Source organism: Mercenaria mercenaria, chromosome 6, assembly GCF_021730395.1.
Source record: "Mercenaria mercenaria strain notata chromosome 6, MADL_Memer_1, whole genome shotgun sequence".
Classification (NCBI taxonomy): domain Eukaryota; kingdom Metazoa; phylum Mollusca; class Bivalvia; order Venerida; family Veneridae; genus Mercenaria; species Mercenaria mercenaria.
In genome coordinates this window covers 87778865-87805066 of record NC_069366.1, presented here as the reverse complement: position 1 = coordinate 87805066, position 26202 = coordinate 87778865, and positions in this window count along the sequence as shown.

The window sequence follows — 26202 nt, the reverse complement described above, 5'->3', positions numbered from 1 at the left end:
AATGTAATTCTTCAAAGTTACGATGTAAAAATAACAGAAAAAATGAATCTATTTCTATTTAAATTTTGCTAATAAATTTAAAAATAAAAGATGTTTTTTATATTAATTCTTTTAAACGTTAAAAAAATTCAGTTAACAATTTATGGTTCTATAATTTAAAAAAAAACTTAATAAAAACTTAATAAAAACTTTAAAAAAAACTTTAATTAATTAAGAATAAGCTATGTTCAATACCATTATCAAGAATAAATCTTTTTATCATAACATGATAAGATGTTTTATTTATAACATACTGGAAAAATTTTGTTTATTAGAAAGAATAACTTTAAAGGTGTGATTACTTTGGGTGAATTAAACAAAGTATCTTTATATTTTTATGAACTATTGTTTTCTTAACAACAAGTTTTTTAATTCCTTACATTTTTTAATGTTAACTTCATTTTTCTAATAAATATGAATACATTTTACTTTAATCCAACAAATTCAACAATTACTACCCCGGCAGCTTCATCTTTAAATTTTCCAATTACTTTTTATTATTTTTCAAATAAAATTTTGAATTACTATCGTAATCACTATTATCAAAAAAATCTTTGTCCTATAAAAGTCTTTATACGCATCTTTAGTTTTTATTTTTAAAAACATAATGAATCAGTGTCAGTAAACAATAATTTACAATTACCTCGTACTTTTCCTTAATATAATTATAATGAAATCATACATTAAAAATTTTGACAAATCTAGAATGCACATTCCACATAACAAGGTTGTTTAAAAACAAACTTTCTTTATTTTTATGAATACCAAAAAGGTTAGAGTTAAACATCGTTGAACTAAAAAAATGAAGGTTTTTGGCTATGTATTTTAATAAAATTTTTTTCATCATGAGTTTAAATTTTAAAATTAAACCCTCTTGCGTAAATTCTCCATCGTCTTACCGGAATACAGAATTGTTCAATAACTTAAAAAAGTCTTTTCAAATGAATTTATTGCTTTAGATCTTTTTGGGGTATTAAATCAATATACTTTTTAACCAAGGAGATGAATCAAAAAATTTTAAAATTTTTTTGAAATTTTTTTTACTTTTAACCCTAATTGTGTATATAGTTCAAGATTTTTATAATGAATACATATTTTGTTTTTTCATTAAAGTTGGAACCACTTCTTACATTACTTTTTCCTATTTCAAATTCTGTTTTAATATTTTACTATAATCAGAAGCCATTGATCTGGTATTTTTTTTTTTCAGGAGCTAAAGGATAATCATTATGGGTTTTTTTGTAAATTTTTTTGGATATTCAAGATCACACTCAACTATAAAATTAGTTTTACCTTTGCATTAATTTCTTAAATTGTTTTTCGGATATAAATTTAAAGTTTCCAGAGGGTAAAAGGGTTTACACATAAACCCAACCGTAAAGGTTATTGGCATCGAGGTACATAATTATTTGCTGTCAAGTTTAGGATCATAATCTTTCATATATTTATTTTTTTGCTTTACTGAATCTGTTTGAAATATAACTTATTCCTCCTCTCAGTCCCTTTTCAATAAAAAGATACATATCAATATCAGTTATTAAATCTAACTTAATTCCAGTCATTTTTAACATTGCATCCCAAGCTAAACCAGGGCTACTAAAATAATGAAAGGATCAATTTGTAGTACTCTAAACATAGTTTTCTAAAATTTTCGAATACATCAGCTAAAAATAATACGTCAGTTTTAAATATAGATCATGAAATTCTCCCATTGTTTTAAAATTTAAAATTATTCCAAACGTTTTAGCATGTTCATATTCGTTGTCAGATATGTGTGTTTCATTTAAAATTGAATAAAAATCTTCTTTAGAAGGTATTTTGTTTCTTTGAATTTTTTAAATGAATCCATGTAATCATATGGATAAACACCTTTTGTTTTAATAATTCTTTTTGTAACCGAAGGTTCCAGCTTCGCTATATTTTTATCAAATTCTTGAGATAAATATTTAAATTCTGGAATATTTTTTACTAGGTTATCCAATGATTGAGACATAAACTGGAATGAATCAATAAAGACCAAGTCAGAAATCATAATTGCCATATATCTTTCCATATTGTTGGAATAACATTAATTTTTTTTTTTAAATTTCCCTATTTGTTGCATAATAAAATGACCGTCATAACCTCTTAAATTATGAAAATAACAGGAATTTTGTTGTGTTAGTCTAAAATTAATTTTTACATTCTGAGTGAGCACTTTCCTCTGAATTTTCCTGTTATTATGACAATGATCCCGGACCTTTGGTCCGTTTGGAAAACTTTGTTTTATCCCCGTACTGGCACTTCACCTTCTATTTTATTTTTTTTCACAGATTGACAAAACTTTTGTTTTTTAATTCGATTGAATCATTTTTAGACATTCTTAGTTCTTTGTTAAAAATTATCTCTAAATATTTCTTTACAATATTCCTCTTTCCCCAAACATTTTTTCAATAAACTTACAAACTGCATTTGGACCCCCTGTAAATCTGGGTTGGTTTAGTATATTTATCGTCATAACAAAAAACAACTTTTATAGCCGTAACCACAATCTATTTTGATTTTGATATGGTTTTAGTAAATGAAGATTCAAGTTGATGGTAAAGCAGTTAAAACTTTTTTAGTTATTGATTCAAATCAGCATAAATTACAAAAAGGGACTGCTAAACCTTTATGATAATTTTTAAATTGTACTTTACTTCCCTCTTTGGCATTTTTACACTTGGATACCATTAATAGCTAAACAATTTGGAATATGTTCATTTAATATTCTTTCTTGTGAAAAATTCTGTAAACATGATTACAAAAATTTTTTTATGTTGATCTTTGGTTTTATTAAACATTTAAACTATTAAAGTCTTTTATCCAAAACATAATGTTGGACTGGGGGCTCTGGTGATTTACAGTCGCCGTTTATTTTATCATTAGTATAGCAAAAATGTCACAGTGTTCTTCGTATTGATATTTTGATATGTACAATGGATAAATACTATTTTCTTCATATCCAAATATATTAAATGTATTTTTATTTAAAACTTCTATTTTAGGTATTTGATTTAAAGTACCCGGAAATTTAATTCCAGTATAATCAAGATCGTTTATATTTTTTTTATAATTTGAAACTCTTTCAGAATGCTTTGTTACAGGAAATTTTTAAGCTAAATGACACCATCTAAAACATTCATTATCATCATTCTTTATATTTATTAATCCTTTCATTGGGTGTTGTAATGGTTTTTGGTAATTCTAAATAACTTGAAGCAGCCAATGGACTATTTCTTATATCTATTTTATAAAAGAGCATCAACTGATCTATTCTCCAGCCACTTCCTTCTGAAATCCCATTACCAAATTTTATTTATTATTTCATCCAAAAGCTTGATGTAAAGTTTTTTTTTATTCATTTGTGTTAATAATTTCTAAAGCCTTTGATTGAAAATAAGCTGATTTATATTGTATCAGTTTTTATCCATTTTGCAAAAGTTATTTTAAAACAACGTTTATTTTTATGCCTTTTAAGTTTTAAGTTCAGATTTAGTATTTCATAAGAGTGTTTTTAGTTAAAAATAATTGATTTCTTTGGATCTTGTCTATATGTAAATTTTTAAATTTTAAATTTCTTATAATATTGTTTTGAAGATCTCTCGATTTTCCCTCTATTATTTATTTAGAAAAAAAAAATCACTAAGGAAAAAAGGATTAAAAAATAATTAAAAAATAATAAAATAAATAAAGTTTTAAATTATCTTTAAGATGAATTAAAATATTTAATTTATATCTTTTTCCGCTGGGTTTTGATATTCCACTTTTAACTTGGTTTTTTCCTTTGCAGCACATTGTTATTAACCCTGAATTAATATTAAGGTCTTTGGATGCTGCATAAGTGTTTTATATGTTTTTCCTTCATTAGTGTCACAATCGGTTTTCAATAAATTTTTTAGGATTGTTTCGAATATTATTTGGTCTGGGGCAATCACATAATCTTTCAGCATTTTCTTCTTCAGTTAATAGGACAACCGCAGTTCCATTCAAATAAATTATTTTTTAAAAAAAATAAGGATTTTATAACTTTTTGTAATTTATCAATGACATGATTTTTTTATTCATCGCTAACTATTTGATTAAGTTTTGATTTAATAACATTTCTTCTTTTTAAAAAATTTTTTTTATGATTTTTTTTCTGGGGTTCATTATTTCTCCTGAAGTGCTAGATAATTTTGGCATAATAATTCTATCTACCTTTCTATTAACCCTCTATATATAATATACTTATAGAAAAAAATCTTTAAAAACGCACCTAATGAAATTATATTGATTTGAGAATTTGTTTATATTTTCTATATCTTTTGAATAAGATTTTAAAGTCATTTTTTCTAAATTGTTTTTCAACTGTTAAAATTTTAATACCTTTTTGAAACATTCTGTTTAACCATTCTTCGTGTAATTTGTGTAGTTTTTCTAATAATCTAAACCAACTTTGTTTTCTTCCGTTTTTGTTTCTTTTTTGAAGTCTTTTAAAACATATTTCTGGGTCGGTTTTAACATAAACAAATCCATCATTGGGTTTTTTCCATATGGTTTTTATAATATGATCAGTTAAGAAAAGATTGTTACTGCCATCGGGGTCATTTAAACACCGTTGTCGTGATGTTGTTTTGTAAAAAAGTTTCTGTTAGTTAAATAACAAAGTCAAGGACAGAAACACCATCAAACGTTTAGCAGAAGATAACATTTTTATTTTGACTGTTTAAAGGTTGTTAACTGAAAAGGAAATAAATATTTGGGAAAGGGTTCTTGAGCAGCAAGTTCAAAAAAGGTTTATATGAATTTCCGCTTGGATCCATAACATTTTGCCCTTCGTGAATTGGTTCTGGGAATTATATTAAAATTAGGATTATATTCTTTAATAATATCTAAACGTACTTTTTCCTGATGCAATATTACCTTCAACTGATATAATTTTTCTCATTTATATAAATACTTATAGAAAAAATCTTTAATTAAAGTTAATACAACTCTTCTTCTTTTTTTCTTTTATATCCGTTAAGTTTTAATTCCTTCATATGCATTTCAAGAGGTGTTGAATATTTTTTTCTTTCTGCATTTCTAAAAGTATGTAAAAAAATCCTGAATAACTTTATTTGATCTTCTTTATTTACATTTTCCAATCCGTGCTTTTTTTTATAAAGTTTTTTTATTTTATGATGATGTGATTTTAAAATAAATTTCTTGTCGTCAGTTTTAGTCTGTTAGTAAAAATGGTATTACTGATGGAACAGCGCCAGCAACTGCTACAAATATAGGGAAAAGCTGGGAAAAAGTACTAATGCAGCTGAGCAACCAAAATACCTGCTGTAATATATAATCCAGTATTTACTCTTCCCCAAAATTTATTTAAATTTTTCTGTAAGCAGCAGCTAGTTTAGTTAAGTGATAATTAATTGATCTATTTTTTCTATTCCATTATTTTTAGAAATTAGATTTTATTGCTCATTATATAATAAAATTTTTATTTCTAAATTAAATTTGTTCAAGAAAACGCTAACGGAACCCCAAATATTAAATTTTTCATTGTAACCTTTCCATTTACTAAAGCTTGTTTTTTTCTTTATAATTTCGTCTAATAACTTTTTCTATCTAAAAACTTCTTGTGTAGTAGGTAAAAGTTCTTGTTCATAAAATGAACCTTTAATTATTTCATCATTAAAATCTTTAATAGTGTATGTTCTGGGATTTGTATTATTAATTTTATAAATTATAATATTTCCTCTGTTCCCGTTTGGGGTATATCCTTTTTCAAAATGTCTTTTAAGTTTGCTTAAGCGAACTCGATCACCAATTTTAAATTTTGCTTTACTCTTTGGTATCTTTAAATCACCATATAATTAAAATAAACAGTACCTTTATTTAAGTTTTTACTACTTCGGTTGGTGTCATTTTTTTTACTAGAATGTTTTGTTTTGTTATATTTATCAACCATATCCTGCAAATTATCTAAATAAGTTAAGTATTATTTGCTGTAAAATATTTCCACATTATTCTTTTTAAACTTCTATTAAATCTTTCAATAACTACAGCCTTTTTCCTTTATTAAATGTATGGTACTATTAATTTTATTTTATTAAAAATGATTCAAACTTTTTATTATAAAATTCTTTTCCTTCATCTACCCATAAATTTTGTGGAAACCTTGCAGTCTTCGGGGGCTTTTGTCCCTGAATTCTATCTTCAGAAATTATTTTTTCAAATGCTTCAGTAACAGATTCTCCAGTTTTTTTCTTTAATGGAATAAACCAAGCATATTTACTAAATATATCAATAACGGTTAACAAGTATTTTACTCCTTTATTATATTTTGAAAAAGCTTGCATGTCAACTAAATCGCTGACCAAGTATCATCAATATCATTAACTATCACTCTTCGTTTCCTAAATTTTTTTTTATTGGTTTGTGTAATTCTTTGCTAATTCATCGCTCCAATTTATTTCGGGGGTATACTCTACCCCCTTTCCCGTTTTTTGATTTTTGTCCCAACCCAAGTTTGTAAATTTTGTTTTAATTATAGGTTTTACAACTAAATGTTTTGCCATCTTTTCTCCAAATGTTTTTTTATTTAGTTTTATTTAAGTTGGAAAGCATTTTTTTGTCACATTCACTTTTACTTAGTTTCTGAGTCATAGCAAAAATCATGGTCCATACATACTGCATCCAATTCGTTGACAGGAGGTCCATTATCTAAAGGATTTCCTGGTCCACAATAATTATTCTGGAAGTGTTAAACCTTTCTTAGGTAATAAAAGGTATCATGCTTTGTGAATATCTAAATTACCCCCTGTACTTTTAACAAATTTGATTTCATTTTTCCACAAGATGAACAAGTAGCCCTTATCATTTTCTCCCCCGTTTTTTGTTGTAACATAATGAGGATTTTTTTTATTATCAGTAAATCTTTTTTCTTTCAAACAATATATTTTATTTTGTAAACTCATCTATATCAAAAAGTATTTAAAATTATTTAAAAAACTAAAAATGTAGTTATTAATTCAAAAAAAGATCCCAAAAACCAGAGGCTTTGTACATTTTATCAATAAAAATAATTTATAAACGTTTAATCATATTTTACTAAATGCTTTAACAATAATTTGTTAAAATCTGGTTTTTTTAATTGGCCAGCTTTGGATTTCTAAAAAGAGGGCGGCTAATTAAAATTGAAAAAAGTGTCCCAAAAGCGGCATTTCTTATACTACTTCAATGAATATTATTTTATCAACTATGCAGTCAAATAAGTATACTGCTACGAAAATTGTTGTCTTCGTGGCATTACGAGCCACGTCGCGTGATTATGATTAGATGCCGCCGAACATTTTAGCTTGACAACGTGACCATGGCTGCCATTGTGAATATCAGTTATAGATATACTTTGACCTTCAAAAATGACCTTTGGGCGAGTTCATATACTAAGGTGAATCTGGTATTCGATTCATCTTGGCTGAGGATTTACGTAAAAAATAGGTATATAATGAAATAAATTAGCTGAGTTACAAACAAAGACTGCACAGTGTATTGGTAACATAAAGAGTGTTTGCCGCACATACATGGCATGCACATAACGTGTTGGTTCGAATCCCAGATGATTTTTTTTATTGTATAATTAATTATAATTCAACAAGTACGTATCATATTTTATTGTCTTAATTTAATATTTACTGTTTGAATATTGTGAATTATTTTTTCTTCTATAGCTCGAGATCTTGTTTCCCCTTCATTTTCTTTTTATATTTTTTCTCTTAAAATTTATTTCATTTCATAAAACTTATCATTTTTTTTAAAAGCTGGACATTATACAATGTAGTTATAAAAATGTATATCTTACCTTTCCGGGATTCGAATCCACACCTACACCACATACATGGGGTTTGGCATTCACACTACAGCGCAAACAAGACACGTTTAATACATCAGATTGGTTGGTGTCCTTTTATGTACAAAACATGTATTCAGTAAACTATAGCACCCCTATACCTGGATAAGTTCAATATTAAAAGTACATTTACGCCCAAATGCACAACGCGGTATTACACAGTGGCTGTCAACCATTTGCTAACAAATGTATCGCTCAGTAACAATAAAACTGTATTTACAGTTTCCTACCTTGATTTTGTCCTTCTGTCATGTAAAAGTTAGCTTTATACAGTACAAATGGATATTTATTTTAATAGGTTCATGTTCAAATTGCAAGATGACAGTTTAGTATTCCTTGCTTAACCTTCATTTTAAACGAATGTATTAACTTGCATGCTAAAAAGAGGTTGATCCAGAAGTCATTTCGTGCATTGCACATTTATTGATCGTTTTAAAATAGATCAAGATGTAAGTTATGTATTAAGTTAATTTAATTATGGTTACATGGATAAATATAAGTTTCTAAGGTTGCTTCGTTTTTAATATACATAACTTTAGTTCACTCCAGACGACATTTCGCCACACGCAAAAATAGTGTTTCTTTTATAAACAGAAGAAAAAAAACAACCGAACAAAGACAATCTCCAACTGACAGCAAAACAAGTTACCTACTCAGTTAACTTATTAAGTTTGTTTTGTAGTACTAAGACATGTTATTGCTTATCGACAAACATCAATTTCTGACGTCAATAACGTCAGTGACGTGTGGCGATCTTCGTTACCATGCTTTCTGTGCATGCCGAATATCTTTAAGTAAGTAACATATTTTTTTATGATATTTTCAAAAATTATTGCAAATAGATTATGGTACTTGAGTAGGATCGTGCTTTTTTGTTGTTTCATTCTACACATTTTTATAGCAGTAAGGCATGTCCTTACCAAACATATGTTGTATCACATGTCCATTAACGTCTTTAATAGATATCTATAAACGTTTTAAAATAATTATGTAAAAATAAAGTTAGATACATGTCGTATTCTGAATTTACCACTTTTTACACATTCTAAATATCTGGTTTGTATAAAATGCACTCTTCCTCCTTAAATACGTATTACAAGGCACGATTACTTACTTTGTCAAATGCAAGACTATATCGAGATTAGATTGATGTGTTTCAAGTAGACAGGATGAAGTACTTGCGAAATTAATCGCCAAAATTCTTTTCAAAAATTGAATAGTTGCATTAGCAGATTACTTCGAATAGACAAGATGAAGCGTTCTACACTGTAATTATTGCCTCTGAAAGCAAATGTCTATCAATATCGTCTGTTTAATAGAATAGAAATGATAAATCAAAGTGGTCTTATTACGTTCTGGTACTTGGCGCCTTAGATATGCTTTTTCCGCTGAAGGATACCAATTAAGTGATAGTACAATTGCTTGTTTCGGTACATGGGTAGTTTCAAACTGAAAGTAATTCCAACGTTTATTTTACCGATAAATTTTGTATCTTAAATCGGCCAGACATAAAACGTCACGATTAAATGTACACTCCTGTGTAACTACTTGAACTGACAACTGTTGTTTATCTCTGGATATTAAATATACATGATGATTGTAATATATAAATGTCTGCCCTTGAAATAATTTAATAAAAAGCAACTTCATAATCGGAGTCTTCTATATTCACAAACAAAGTTGATTAAGTCTGTTGTAGCTCATGAGTATTGGTGAAATGTGCAGCACCTCGACGCCTTCTAGCACCGGGATACTCGAAACTCTATTACGAGGGCCTCGTATAAAAAAAGAGAGCAGTGATGATCATAGATTGCCCACAGCTTGCTTGAACATGGTACAGTGTCAGACGAGGATAATATCTATTAAATTACTTTGAAATACGGTTAATGTTTTCCGTAATCAATAAATATGGGCGGATAATGTGTGTGAGGGGTGGGGGTGGGGTTGTTGTGAGAAGGATTGATGACAAAAGACACTAAGAGATAATATTAAGAAATCATGAAACAGTTAAATAAATACTATTTTCAGCAGAGTGGTTTGAGTTGAAGTGTTGGGGTGATTCTAAGAGGCAATATCCAGACACAATAGAAACCAGGCTAAAAAATGAAAAATGAAAACATCTTCTTGTGGGCGGATGTAATGTGGGTGCGAGTTTGAAGGAACTTTGTAGAGGATAACCCAAGGAACATTGAAGTGAAATTAGTAGATTCAGGAGACGATTTTTATATTTTCAGAACAGAAAAAGTGTCCTGCTTTCTGACAGCAAGGTTGTTTTTTAAGAAACAGGAAGCAGAATGATCTGAACGGGTTTTATAGAAGGACAACCGAGGACATATGCCGTAAAATTTATTTCAAGTCAGCGGTTTGAGAGGAGAAGATTTTCATAATTTTCTATATAGCAATACAAGAAACTAGCAAAACCCCCTGGTTGCCATTTTTTCCTTAACAGAAGGAACTTTGCCTCGAAATCGGGACAGGGGTTTAAGAGAAGATTATGTGAAAAAAATCACTATAACCATATAGGGAAAAATAGCCCTTACCCTGGCAACCAATGCTTCTTAGCGAAATAAAATGATCTGATTAAATTTTATACAGAATCACTTGACTCGGAACATTGCTGTTAAAATATTTTAAAATTGGGTTAGCGGTTTCAGAGAAGATTTTCAGTTTTCTTATAACCCCATATGGAAACGGCAGTCTGAATTCAATAACATTTTATCCAATTTCTGGTCCAAGTATAGACAGCTAAAATCGTGTACCAATGCGATGGTTGTGTCAAATTCGTTTCCTTGAGCGATTCCAAATTATTGCGAATATAACTTTCACATACCTGATAAAAACTTGTTTATAATTTTTTAAAACAGTTTTAAAGAAGTCTGGAAAGAAGTCCGAAAAGAATTATAAAGCAAAATGTTTTGTATCCCTCGAGTTTGTTGCCCTTTACTTCGCATGAAGGTAAGATAAAAAGGTGTAACAGGCGGTTGCATCGAGCAATAATCTTTAAATATATAAAATTATGATTTTTCATCGTTTTCTGAATATGCCTTAAAATTACTCCAATTTCATGGAAATATAATGGAAATATACTGGTTAACGAATTTAGTCCGTATCACAGATCACTCAGACATATGTCATCAAATATTACATATAAAGGATATCATCAAAGTGTCAAACTCGGCTAATACCAAGATATGTACAGCGATCCTGTAAAGGCTGCCGGAGACTATGGTTCCAGTACCGTCACATTCAACGAACAAGCGTCTACATCGACCAGAAAAGATGCCATCATGGACGAGTGACTTCACACTGTGACTTATCTGGACATTCCAATGCCATAATGCCATTTCCATGAAGACTTGGGAATGCTCTTCTGTATTGACATTACATTCATGGCATTAAATATAGTGACAACACATTTAGTGACATTAGATCCAACTTGATATTACATTATTATAGTAATCATACATTTACGTTTCGGAATATTTTCCTACATGTTAAAACTGGTTAACCCTAGCCCTTTTCTTTTAGTATTTTTAAATACTTTACGTCCGCTTTGTCATCCAAACATGAATCTAATGAAATGAGCTACATCTATTTTTGACGCTACCTAACTGCTCGTGGTGTATCTGTTGCTAAAATGAAAAATAAAATAAAAATATTGGCCAATAACTGTATTAAGCTAAAATAATTTTGCATTGGCTGTTAGAACGAGTCCTTTCAACTAAGTCAACAATATTTCGGTAGGTATTTTTTCAAAAGGTAAAACATTCGAGTGCGAGTCAAACTGACTGTGTCTGTTACGTGATCATGTAAACTCCCTTAACAAATAACTATTTATTTACCTTGGCGAACACCGGAAGACGTTGAGAATCATATGATTCCGTGCATTTAATAGTGATAAGAATCATAGGATTCCGCGCATTTAACAGTGATAAAGTTTCTTTCTCAGTAAGGTGATACATTATAACCAACCTTTCTATCCGTTTATTATAAAGCAAACATCTCTACCTTATTAAATCTACTGTAGGGATGCTGGCACATATTTTGAAGAAACTGAAGACAAAATTATCTCAGATTATTGCATTACGTTTGCATTTCAATTTTGTTTTCCGACTTCTTGTCTGTCTTAACCTGAAGGTTTGGAATAGACTAACAGTCTCTGGAATATATTTATTTAAGTTATCAGATATGTCAATGTTATGATCATAAGAAAATCACATTCATAAAATGATTCTGTTTATCTTGAAAATATTTGTTACATTATAGATGAGTCATAAGCCGTAAGCTTTAGCGCAATCAAATTACCAGTCGGTCATTGCCATTTTGGCGTTTTCAAAAACGACTTTGGTGGAAATTAAGCACATCCTTCCACATACTTCGACAAAACGACTTTTGCTTTTACTTAATAATGTTGGCACAGTCTAGCATGCTTTTATTCTTCCTTAACACGGGAAGTTTGTCAGACAGACAAATTGCAGTTCAATTCCCTAAATCTAGAAGCAAAACACACTCTTTATAACATCGTTCTGGAAGAGCTTTTATAGAAATTGCAAGCCAGACCTTATTTTGTCGTTTAGAATATAATTTCATAGTCTAAGCGAATGTCACCTCAATTAGAATTGAATACTAAATTTCCAATTCAGAGTTTGGAAAGAAGAAAAACATATATCTTCAGACATTAGAAATATGAGTATGTGTTTAATATGGTGTTCTCTGCACATTTAAGAAATCGTCTAAAGCAACACTAAGTTTTTGGACAATATCGTTTAAATTACTTCACAGAAACGTGTATGTGACATAGAAAAGTAATAAAGTGATTGAAAATAAGTGTAAGATATTGGTAAAATGCCTAAAACGTGCGAACGAGTCGCCTTAAAATTCCTTTGTTTTCACCTATGTTAAATTTCAGAAATATACCCCTGGTAACGGTTAATATACTGGAAAAAACTTAAGTATTTGTTAAGTGTATATTAAAAGATTGTGAGAAAAATAACACATTCAGCCGAAATAAGCCCAATGATATATTGTGTACAACCGCTTCTTTCTGGGATTTTATAACGCATAGATTGTGAATCTAACATCAATACCATATTTCAGCCTATTTGCGAGATAAATTCTAAAGTAACTGACATAATTGCCGAAATTACGTGTTTTTACGTGTTTTTGTAATAACAAAAATATTCCCAAGACATTGGATATATGTTACAAGCATATTAAGATTTTTGTTTCATTTCATGGAATATGTTTGATCAAATATAATTATTGTGACAGGCCAACGTTAACGAAAACTGAATACATGAAAAAAATATCTATAAGAATTTGCAAGAAATGAACAAATTAAGGAAAAGTGCCTTTTCCATATAATTATATTATTTTCCTCATGACAAATGTACTATCTCATACACTAGTACTGGAGACCTAGAAATCTACACAACATCGGTCTTCCCTTTTTCGGCGAACGCCGTCTAAATTCGTTTTCGTTACCTATGCCACGTGACTTCAGTTTGCAAATCAAACTACTTGATAACGCATTATAGATAATTTATCAAAATGGAAGATTTATGCAACACTCTGCCTGATTGGACGATAGTGTCAATTTCTTTCACTCTGTTGATTGTGCTACGCTGAGTGAAATGTAGACAAAGCGTTTATTCTAAACGATGCTGTTCACAGTTTTAAAGCTAACTTTGGCTCAGTATATTTAGCAAGAATATTGCTATATCTCAAAATGATAAGTAAGTTTAACAAATATGATAAAAACCTGTTCAAATACCAACATATATGAAATTAAAGAAAGAGCTGAATACGGTCTGCGTATCACATGAATAAGGGTGTGATAAGAGTCTTTTATGTAGAGAAGTGCTTTTTAAAAGAGTATGGTATGCAAATATTGAACTCAGTTGAAATCTGTTTTATTATATATATGCTATATAATGACTGAATCTCATTACACTGAAATAAAGGTACGCTGCATACAGTTTATCTATGTGATATGACTACGGTCAAACTTTGCTTATGAAACAGAAAGATTGAAATAATTACAATTGTATGTTTTGCTTGACCTTCACTTTTTTTATAGGTGTGACGTCATTGTCCAAAGATTCATGAATAGCGAATATGCATTTGTTAAAGCGGGATCAGTTGGCCTATTTTAGAAATAAATAAAAATAATAAATAAAAAAATCATTTTTAATTGTTTTTTTCTCATGTATTCTAATCAAACTTGATTTGTAGCATCTTTATTAGGCCCTCAGCCAACTTTGTTCAGCTGGGACATTTGACCCCTTTTAGGGGCTGCCAGAGCTAAAACTAGAAATGCCTTTATTCAGCGTCTCATGAACAGCTTGGTGGATCTTTGTCATACTTGGTCTGGAGCATCATTATAAGGTCCTCTTCCAAATTTATTTTTATAGCAACTTGGGCCCTAGTAGGGACCACTATAGCTAAAAGTAGATATGCCTTTCTTCGCATTAACCACTAAAATGTAATGGATTTTTATCAAACTCGATGTGTAACAATATCGTAAGGTCTCCTGCTATTTTGTTACAAATGGGGATAGGGACCAATTTAGCTAAAAATATAAACACGTTTAATGACCTCTTCTCATGAACCGCTTCAGGAATCTTCATCAAACTACTGCTGTAATTATTCGTCTAAGGATAAACGAAACAAAATTGCAACCCTACGAAACCTTTGCGAATAATTAAAAGAGAACCATTTAAATTGTTAAAGTGCGGTGTTTAGTTCTGCAATTTGAAAAATGTTAGATGAAAGATGAATGTTAGATGAAAAATTCATAAACTTCTTTCCTTATTACAATTCGCCGACCATCATTTTTAAAGATATTTCTTGTTTAATATTCATCCTTGTTCCACTTTCCCCTTCAGCTCCCCGCCCACCCCACTTGTCTACCCCCTACCCCTTCCTCTCCCTTTTTCTATTTCTGGCATAAAATTAAAATGTACTTGTTGAAGTTTTGAAGTAACCCGTCTATAATATTTTTCCGTCACAGCTTCTTTTTGTTGTGGGCTTACTTTGCAAATGCGTGGCTCTGAGGCTGTGTTTGTGGTGCTCTGTGCTTCCTAGAAATCTACTCTTACCTATTATCTTTTGGTCAAACTGAAGATTACCATTTTACTGATTGACAATTGATTCTTTTGAATTCGGTAAAGTAAGTTTATGACCATAAATGTGACCGATAGTCTGTACTGATTCACTGGATCTACCGATTAACTAATCAGTCACTACACCAATCTGTCAGGTTTAGTAAGGTAGGATCATCGGACTACTGCCTTGGTCATCAAAATTCATATTTTTGTCGCGAAGATAATTTTAAGTTATACATCATTTCATTAAGGTCTCCAAAGACAGTAAATTATGATCAAGTCATGTTCATAGTGTAACAACTGTGTTTAGCTTTCTTACTTTATTACAGTAACTCTTAAATATGTATATTAGTTTTATGCTAACAATTATTTGAAAGTATAAAACAAGCAACAAATGAAGCACACAAATGACTCACAATTACGACGGAAATTACCCTATGGAAATTTGCTGACGTTAAATTCAATATTCTTCGAGATACTGTTACAAATATACTACCACCCTTCAGTCCCTTAGAATGATTGATTAAGTCACTTATATTAAGAATATAATACACAAAGCGAAACATAAAAATGCATTTAAGAAATAGTAGGTATACGTAACAGTTTAGCTTTTGATGTTCAGTGCTAACTTTAGCAGAGACAAGAATACTGTGATACAGTACATAATATTGTCCGTGCATAATGAGTTACTGGAGTAAAATGGATACGTTACTGACGCTTCTTTGAAGATATCGACTATCGTAATGAAAGGAAATGTTGGCTAAAATCATTGCAAACTCATGAAATAAAAAGAAAACGTGTTTGTTTAAAATGTAAGATAAATATATGCTCTCGTGAACATCAAATCTTTATATTTTTTTCTCACTGCAATGGAGAACATAAGGACCGCACGTGGATCAAATTCACAATTCAATGATTATTACATTCCCCGATTTGTGGAAAATTGTATATTTATGTCGGTATGTTTGCACGAAACTCAACTTTAAACTGTTACATTTGCAAACATTGAAGATAATTTCGTTGGCCTCACTTACAGTTCCGGAAAGTCGACACGTACAATCTCATAAGCTAAGAAAGGATATTAATTATTGAAATGTTATTGTAATGTCGCACTAGAAATGCTACTTTTATGTCTGGAGATAACATATAAACATCACAAACTCTCATCTAGTGGTTTTGTCTATAATGCACCTTATCACCGACATCATCAATGCACATTTAAACGCAATTGCATTGCAAATCTTACCATAAATGCAGTTTTGATGACTTCTGGAATGCAATCGCCAGGAATAACCCGTTACGACTGTGTGTTAGTGGTGTACTTACATACATGAAACTGAAATCTAATACCGATATATATCCGCCACTAAAATAGCAAAAAGTGTTTCCAGCACCTATTTTGTTTGAGTACTAACATCAGTAAAAAATGTCGATAGCATTGTAAATACATTCTAAAACCGAAGTAGACCTGGTTAAAGACATGAATTTATGTAGGGATAATACACGTTTTTTGTGTATTAACGACTGCAGAAGCCCGCGGGATTGTTTGTGACCGAGACCGAAGGTCGAGGTCACAAACATATCCCAAGGGCTTCTGCAGTCGTTAATACACAAAACAAACGTGTATTGTCGCTATTATTGCATAAAACAATATTTCACGACGATTTATGTATTGTTTTCATATGTGATGACTTGACGATCCCGGTACATTTTTTATTTACCATTTCTGTTGTTCTTGGAAACGGTAAACATGTTTTAAATATCCATATCCAGGGCCTGGAAATAAACAACACTATCAAAAGCACATCCTGAAGGTTTTTAACCGATTTTTTTATCTCTCATTATTACAAACATAAAATTACCAATAATTGTTCATATCATTTCACAATTTGGTGGACTCGATCACAATTTCAAGAATAATAACTTTACATTCGAGTTACATTTAGTACGGACACGCAGTTGGAGTACGGATGAGTACGAACGTAGTGTCAAGTTTCCAAGCTGTTTATATAAATTCTTCGAGAAATTAGATAAAAACATACCGACTGATACTTACCAAAATCATAAATATGATACCTAAAAACAAAGAATCGCACAGGTAAACACGCGATTTTTTAACATTCACGGTTGTCTACAAAATCTTAATTGACGCCGAGTCCTAAAAGGGGAGTAAACAAGGGAAGAAACGAGTACGAACAAAGTTGGGGGAAGCGCATTTGCCGTTAGTTACTGATACAGTAAAACATTCTATGGTTTAGATTGCATCTTTAATGCTTCAAGAAGAGATTTTTATGAAAGAAACAAGACGCAGATACCAGATGTCAATCTGCGCAGAATTACATATACGGCCCTGGGAAAGCATTTCAAAAATAAAAATCGGGTATTAACAGCACGTGAATTGCCTTGTTTGCACACGATTTTTCTCCCGTTAATACATGGGCGGATCCAGTGAAAAAAGTAGTTTTTATGCAAGAATATCATGTTTTAATACTAGAATTTTGCGTATGGTAAGGTGTTTTGTTTGTTTCCCGTTAGAGAATGTTTTTTAAATTGACAAATATATCATACGGAGCAAATAAATCTATCAAGGGAACAAAAAAGCTATTGCACGAATCTGTTTACATACATGTAATTCCTAGGACGAGCGTTATTTTACATCCATCGGGTAAGACGAAGTTTTCCAGCACTGATGAAAACATCCTAGATTACTGCCCAGTATGCTAGAAAATAAGTAATTAACCTAATGTGATATTAAAGAAGGAAACAGGATAAATATTATTCCAAACATAAACTTTCTCTAATACATTGAGGTACTACTAGCAAATCGACAAAAGGCAAACTGGTACCAAAACTGTTACATTACTAAATAGCAAGATCTTTATTAGTATTATAAAATAGTCTAGTAGCGGCTGTAAGCAAGTTTTGTTCAATAGAACTTACATCCTTTTCTGTAAATAGCTCAAGAGTCTTAAATACAAAGCTTATCGCATTCTTCTCGTGAAACATTCTTTTTTCTTGTGCAAATTCTAAATTCTAATACGTATAATAAAAAGATTTACTCTTTAACAGATATGGCTCCATAGATATGATACTATCTATTTCAGGGCGACAAGATGAAATGTATATTTGAGTGATTATTCAATTAATTTCCGGAATTCTTCACAAATGATTGAATGGTATGGATTTGCAAATTATTTTGAGAAGGCAGAATGAAACAATATGCAACAAATGTCGATCAAAGTCATCAGTTTAATGGAATAGAAATAATAAATCAGAATTTCCGTAATAAGAGTTTCGATATTAAGAACTAGTTAAAAGACAGTTGCATTCTTGGCACATTTGCCATCGGAGAAATCAGCGCCAATTTGTACTTCAGTCGGGTAAAGCATTTGCTACCATTCGTAAAACAATCACAACCAAATGTTTTTATTAAATAACATAAAATTTGCTGTTCGACCAGACAATTTCAAACAAATAAGCCGCTTGTATTGATACAGTGTGAGTGAGTGAATTTTAAGGATAATGAGAAATTCGTTGATGTTTGTTTTAAGAATATTATAAAAAGGGTGGGTGTATGAAACTAAAACAAAACTGAAGAATTGTTCGATCTAAATATATTTCTTTGCTGCAATTTAATAGAATTAATTTTTTGCACGTAACCATTTATGTGTAGTAATCAAAAGGTTATGTTCTTACCACGTAAGTTTATCAGTGCCTGATAACGCTATTTCATATTTTGTATTAGTTTGCACCAAGGCGACTGTCATAGAGTACCTCGCGCAAATAATACTCCATCCTAAAACGGATATTTTTATTCATTTACTGTGATCTTAAGACTGTAACAGCGAAGCAGTTTTCTAATTATTCTGTTATCATTCTGTTAATTAAGAGCTGTTTTTTTTTCGGTGTTAATACGAAATGAACGACAGAATAGGATCGGCAAATCCATGAATCGTGTGCTAGCGAATCATGTTTAATTTGCCGATCCTATTCTGGAGTTAATTTCACATAAACTCTGAAAACAATTAATTCATTTCTTATATTTACATTATATTTCCTTTCCATTTGTAAACAAGATTATACTATAATTTGCAGTCATTTTGTTTTATTTAACATTAAAATCAGCTCCCTGGTCATTCTGTTCACCAGACGGAGTAACTGTTACGTCATCTAAGGAACATTCTCCCTGAATATACACGGACGTCGTCAAACAGCATTGACGTCACATTGGCGCCTTTCCTTTTGCTGTTCATACAAAATGAACGTCATAATTTTCAATTGAAAAGAATAGGTCGAATGTAAATACTAAATCATAGATATTAATTTAATCCAGCCAGTGTGAATCTATGATACACGTCAAGTTAAGGTTGGGCACAACGTGCCTGCAGATATAATATTCGCTAACTGAGGGGAAAATTTTTTAAGGTCCTTGTAAAACAAATAAAGAAGAAAAGCCGACATATTTGATTAAATTTGTGCATGAGAGTAAATAATGAATTTCAAAGTGCAACTTTATCAGGGGCAAAATATTTAAGAAGATATTTTGAAAGAATAGTAAGCAGCGGAACAGACTAACAGACAACTCGATTTGATTGATTGAGTCTGTTGAAACACGGGCTTTGACAGAGCTCCGCAACAAGTGTAAATGGAATGGGCTGCATGATCTTAAAGTACCTGAAACAAGTTTTATCGTAAAGTAGTTAGACATACAGCTGAAAGTAAAACTCAGTTAACACAAAATTCTCGAAGACAATTCAAGTCTCGTCCCGAAAACACATGCACAAAATATAATTTTAAGTCATATTTTGGTTATTTCGAAGTGAAATGCTTGACCCCTAGGAATTTGAGATATAGCGTTTCAACTGTATTTCTTTCTAGATAGCTAATTGTTTCTACTGATTGGTTCTTACCAAACGCCATGTTTGTTACAGGAATGAACTCAAATCTGATACATTATAGTACCAAATAATTATATGGAAATTGGAATAATTCAGAAGTTTTTTATGCTATCAATAACCACATCTTATCTGATACAATGAAAACATGAGCATACACAGTGCGTTTCAGCGCGTGATATTACATACCCATCCAAACAATGCCATCCTGTCGCAATCATTGAGAAGAAATTGATAACAGTCTGTTTAATTCTGATATTATTAAGTAGACACTTTATTCACAATGTCACGTGCAAGTTGCATTAGAACATGTCTGCAGAAGTTCGTTAAATACCCCAGTCACACATACGGCGCGGATAGCTACGTCTAGCTACGGAAAGAAACGTAGTTATCCGTATCTTTCCTTACTAGAGTCGTACCTCAGAGTAGTCATCCGTATCAATCCGTACCAAAACTTGGTCAAAACGTATTCAAAACTTATTCCAAACTTGCAAGTTTCTCCAACTTTTGAACATGCACAAAAGTTTGAGCGAACCGTAGCCATTTGAGCGTGACTTTAGTCCAACTTGGCTGAAACGTATTCATCCGTAGTTAAACGTACTAAAACGTAGTTATCTGTGCACTTACGTACCCCGCCGTAGCTGAACGTAGTTGTCCGAGGCTGCTCGTACTTTAGCATAGTTCAACGTAGTTCACCGCCGACCCGTCCGTGCGCTGGGCAAGTTGCCAGGTGCAGTAAAACGTAATTCAACGTAGTACCTCATACCTATCCGTACTTATTCGCGTCCTATATTGTTTTGTTTGTTTCCTGTTTCTCACAATATTTCCCGTACTAAGACATACTGCTCCGTAGTTATACACCCACAGACCAATTCTATCCGCACCGTACCTCAACGCACGGAAATATCCGTGTGACTGTAGCTTAACGATCTCCAGGAAATAAACAAGAGGTAATGGATCAGCAATTTCCGTGCAATTACATATACTGGCATTCTTAGGTGGATAATGTAGCTTATATGAGCAGAAGGATTTCCGTTATGGACAGGAAACATATAATTTGAATACTTAGAATATATAACCAACAAAATTGCCAAGCTCAGGTTAAGGCTTTCGAACTCTAACATAATAAGCTTGTGATATACTACTGAGATAATTGTACTTGATATCTAATATTTTACACATATCTTAAGAATAGTTTTTAATATGTCATTCATTTCTATAGGAAAATGAAATGTTCATGAAAGCAGTTAGTATGATTATTTCCAATGTTTCACTAACGTGCAATAAATAAATATCAGTTAGATGCTTAACTGTTTTTTAAACATTTATAACCATGAACGAGATATTCTATATCACCACGGCGGGTGAGCTCGTTACATTTTGATCTCGACGAAACTGTAATTATAAACAAGAACAAATTACATGCTTCACATCTGTTGCACATACCAAACTGCTATTGATTTATTGAATACATGGCCCTACTTTAAGGCAATGTAGCCCAACTAAATGATATTTTTCAAACGAACTAAACAAACTCAAGAGAGATTTGAGATTGATTGAGTTCTAATATATTAATCATCTCTTTTACATATATACAGTGAAAATACCAACAGTTTGAACAAGGCTGTGTACGCTATTCAGGCACTCGTTTCTTAATTGTATTTTATCATTGCTGATTATATTTTAGATACGTTGGCCTTCCGTACACAAAAATGAATTTAAATTACATATTACATTTTATTGTTTTCTTAGGACAACGTTTCAAGTTATCTGTCTTCTTTTATGCCATTGTTATATTCGAATTTCAAAAACAGACTCTAATAAGAATATTCTTGCACAACTTAACTTGTAAATAAAGCGATTGGGTAGATAAGTTCATGCGGACATTTCAGAGCAATGGCTGGCTCGATTTGGTTAAATATACTTTTGGGTGTAGTCATATTGCAACATTTATTATTTTGACACGACCTTTATTCGTATTTTTAGAGACCTAGAACTAACAGATGTTGAGATGTAGGCAAAGAAGGGCCATGAGGTCAGACGTTTGCATATTTAATGATTTCATACCTTTTTGACAATTTGCGTCGGTATAGTATTGTGTATTTTGGAAGTTGATATTTACATTACAAATCAGATTCTTTTCCACATATTATCTTTGACCATTTTGGTACCTAAGAGCATTTTTCCTATGTCTTTTGTTAATGTGTCATAATTATCAAGTTAAATATTTAAGTCCACCATTCGTTTTCGCTCTTTCTGACAAGCAAAATCAAACAGAGGTTTACCATCTTTGTTAATTTGATTTATCACTTTACTACCTTTCAAAATAAATGTTGGCAATGGGCAATGTTGAATGTAAATTATAAAAATAAGCGACCTTGCCATTCAGCGTTTAACCTGTCCAGATTTCTTTTGTGTAAGCCACCTTTCGTGCTAGTACATTTCAAGTATGTTTCTACGAATGAAACTTTTGCAAAAATCGGATAGAAGTTCTACTTTTTATTGCAAAAACTAGTTCATTTCAAATTATAAGTGGAACTTATTGCACTTATCTTTTCTAAATACAACGGTCCAAGTCATAATGCTCACACCGGATATGTGCAGGAAGATAAACATTTTAGATGAGACTTTTAGTTCACATGCTATTTCTTCATTAGCGAGCTCATTACGTTGGTTTATAGTTGCCGATACATTGCTTGTAATTAGCTTTAATGAGCAATTGTAATAAAGCGAAGAACATTTATTTATCTTTGTCGGTGATCGGTGACGCACATTTTTGTATTAATCATTACATACTTGTTCTTTGCAAGAATCTATTATCTTTTTTTACATGACATATATGTACCTAATGGCCTTTTGTAAAGCAGCGTCCATTAAGTGCTCTTTTTACTTACTACACAATGTATTGGAACAATTGATTACACTGCTTTGTGTGTCGCAGACCTACAGCTTTAACATATGTATATGTCAAAGATAGATTCATCCAGAACAAAATTTATAGGTCTCCTCTGAGTACTGAGAATAAGTGTAACTAATTTCTGACTAAGACTGCAACACTGATTTTGGTTATCGCATAATATTTGTGCAAAGATAAGGCGAAAACACCAACAGGTTTGAACAATATGGTACCTTTCGTTGCAGTTGGTTCAGATGGAGGCGGTTTTATTGGGAGTTGACTAGCCTGATAGAAAACACTAGGTGCGTAGCGAGAGTGAAAGCCTAACTGTGATAGTTGCATCATCGAATTTAATATACTGGATAAATCTGTAAAGTTGTGAACAAAAAAGAGAATGTCATAGCAATTAAATAGTGTGCCCACCTTATTGGTAACTGATACTGTGGTTTAACATACTATACAGGAATTCGCTAATTCCATATAAAAAATTCTAACAAGATCCGCAAATATTGCGATATTATCATTATAATGAACACGTTTTGATCGCAACAGTATTTCTCACAGTGGACTTGCTTAGGCATGATTCAAATATGACGTCGTATAACGATGTATGGTTATATATTTTGGTCCCTTACGATCATTGAGTCCATTCAATAATTGTGTGAGGTGCTAGGGAATGGGGAGAGGGCGGTTTACTGTTCTTTACCTCTCATGAACTGACTCAGCCACTCCGAGACTTCTATTTATATGTTTGGTTGCATTCTGTATTTCTGATTTAAACATCTGTTCAAAACGAAGTACGATAATTCTTAAGTATGAGTAATTTGACCGAGTCAACAGCAATATGAGTTAATTTTCATGCCTATTTTCTTCTATGATTACTAAGTGATGAAATTACAATCGTGTAAGTAAATGTTGTTGCCCGTATAAACGAAAACAAAAACAACAAGGATAAATATCTGACAGAAAAGCCACGTTCCAAGAACACATCCTCTCTGAATTACAACCTCACAGCAGTGCACGCAGTGAAAGTACTTTTATAATGCATCAAAAGACAGTTGCTTTTTCTGAATAACATGTTGTACAGCAAGCAAATGTTATCGTCAAAATACAGTATAATGAATGTCATGGTAATTGCTAAATTCTACGATTAACAAAAAATGACTTTAGCAATCGGACATCTAACAATTAGCATTTGGAAACATATATTCGGCGCCGATTCTGAATGGAACGCGGCCACGCTTTTCACGGATGGCTTTAATTAGATTGCGAACGTTTGTTGCGAAAAGTCGTCGAGTGCCTGCAATTTTCAACTTGTAAGGCAAACAAACTAAAAACTATCAGTAAAATTTGCTACAAGTTCCACTAGGTAGATCTCTGATATGTGAGAATAATAAATTTCTGGTTTGAACATAAATGGAGACTAATGCTTTTAAAGTTCGTTCTAAATACTTCTCTAAAAGGGTTTAAGTCTGAAATCAGACAGTATTGACTATTTGTTTTTGTTGTTGCCTTCGTATATTCTACTGAGGCTAAATGAATATTTATCATTAAATGGTATAGTTTGCGTTAATATCGTTATACTGCATTCTTCAAGGCAACAATATTCAAACCAAGTAGACAAAGACTTCATTTACATCTCTATATAAAGAACTGAACTTAATATTAGATTACTGAATACAAGTATTAAAAGTAGTCAAAACTACAAAAACTTTTTAAAAACAAGTCACTTTATTTTTAACCAACGTTTCGGCTACATCAGCCTTCTTCAGGGTTCAAAATAAACAAAGGAAGTGACGTCAACGTCAAACGACGTCGATCGGTCTCGTAAACATTATAATTACAAAGGAGTTTGGCGTAATATATCGGATTATATGATTTGAACATACAAAAATGTGACAAAAATGCATATAATCTATGATAAGGAATTTTATTAGATTACTAACGCTTTTTTTAACTAATAAGAGTTAATAACATTTTCTAAAAACAAACCGGCCAAAGTTAGCAAAATCTCTTTGGCATATCTAGACATGGATGATATGTCTCGACCACAATAATAATTCGATAGATTGTTCAAAAAGCTGTTAAATAGTTTTGCATCTGATTTGTTTGTTGCAGACTTGGCTGTAGGTTGGAATCTTGACAACCCTTAAATAAAGACTTGGGCATCAAACCTATCCTAAGGCTTCTTTTAGTGGCATACTACCTGATATAATTACTTACTAAAGTATTTGATGTGCGGCAAACATTTGATCTGCTTTACCTGTCATATCTTTTAACCTGAATCCGCCAGCTTCTGCTAAGCGGATTACGTAACAGCGCGTCTACATGGGTAAAATGAGCGGCTAAATAGTATTAAGTTACCGGATACAGATCGCAAAGTACTTTAATCGTGCCCTGTTAGATTATCTCTTGCAAATTATAAATTAGATTGAAACAAAAAATAGAACACCATTGTTTTGTTTACGTCAAAGCTTCAACTTAAAAGCATGACACATTTTAACGCTTAGCCTTACATCTTGAGAAAAACAACACCAAATCATAGAAAGAAAGGATTGTTTCACATATAAAATTGAACAGCATATAAAACATGTATATTACTCTACAAAAGATGACACATTGATTTCTAAAAAAGGACTGCATACAGCAGCCACACTTTCGGACAGTTCAACGACTTTAAAAACTCACCATCTTCACAGAACTGTTACAAATACATTTGCCGTTTTGATGCATTTGCAACAATGTCCCAGTGCTGACATTTCACATAATTAGGTGGAACGTTGTTTTTATCAATTGTTATTTTTATTTCTTTACAAATGGCATGCATGTATAAAGGAGGACAACTATTTAAAAATATCTTAAATATCCATCGTACGGGACAGTACGGCAGAACATTTTTGGAAACATCTCTACTTATTTGTTGAAATATTTGTTCAGTCATCTTGATAACAACTAAAGGCATACCATTGTCGTTCAATTTGTGTACAGTGATTTACGGCCATTTGTATGTTGATTGTCTGTGACTTCATTTATCATGTCACTAAATTAATTTTTAGAATTTTAAAAGTATAACATTAACATATTTGGTTAATAAATATAGGATACCGACTTAACTATATGCCTGCTACGTTTTACCTTTACTCTGACACTATAAAAAAGAACTAGAGACGTTTACTTTGTTGCCGCCCACAACTCTTTAATATAAAATAGTAACTGGTCTGCTAGTATTAGGATCGTGCATGTAAAGTCACTTTGATGGAATCACAGAGGCGCCTATGTACGAGACCAGTGCCTATTCGAAATCGGCAAATAAGTGCAAATACAATTTTCTGTTGCGAAGTTGAAGAAATAAGCGTTTTCCTTGTG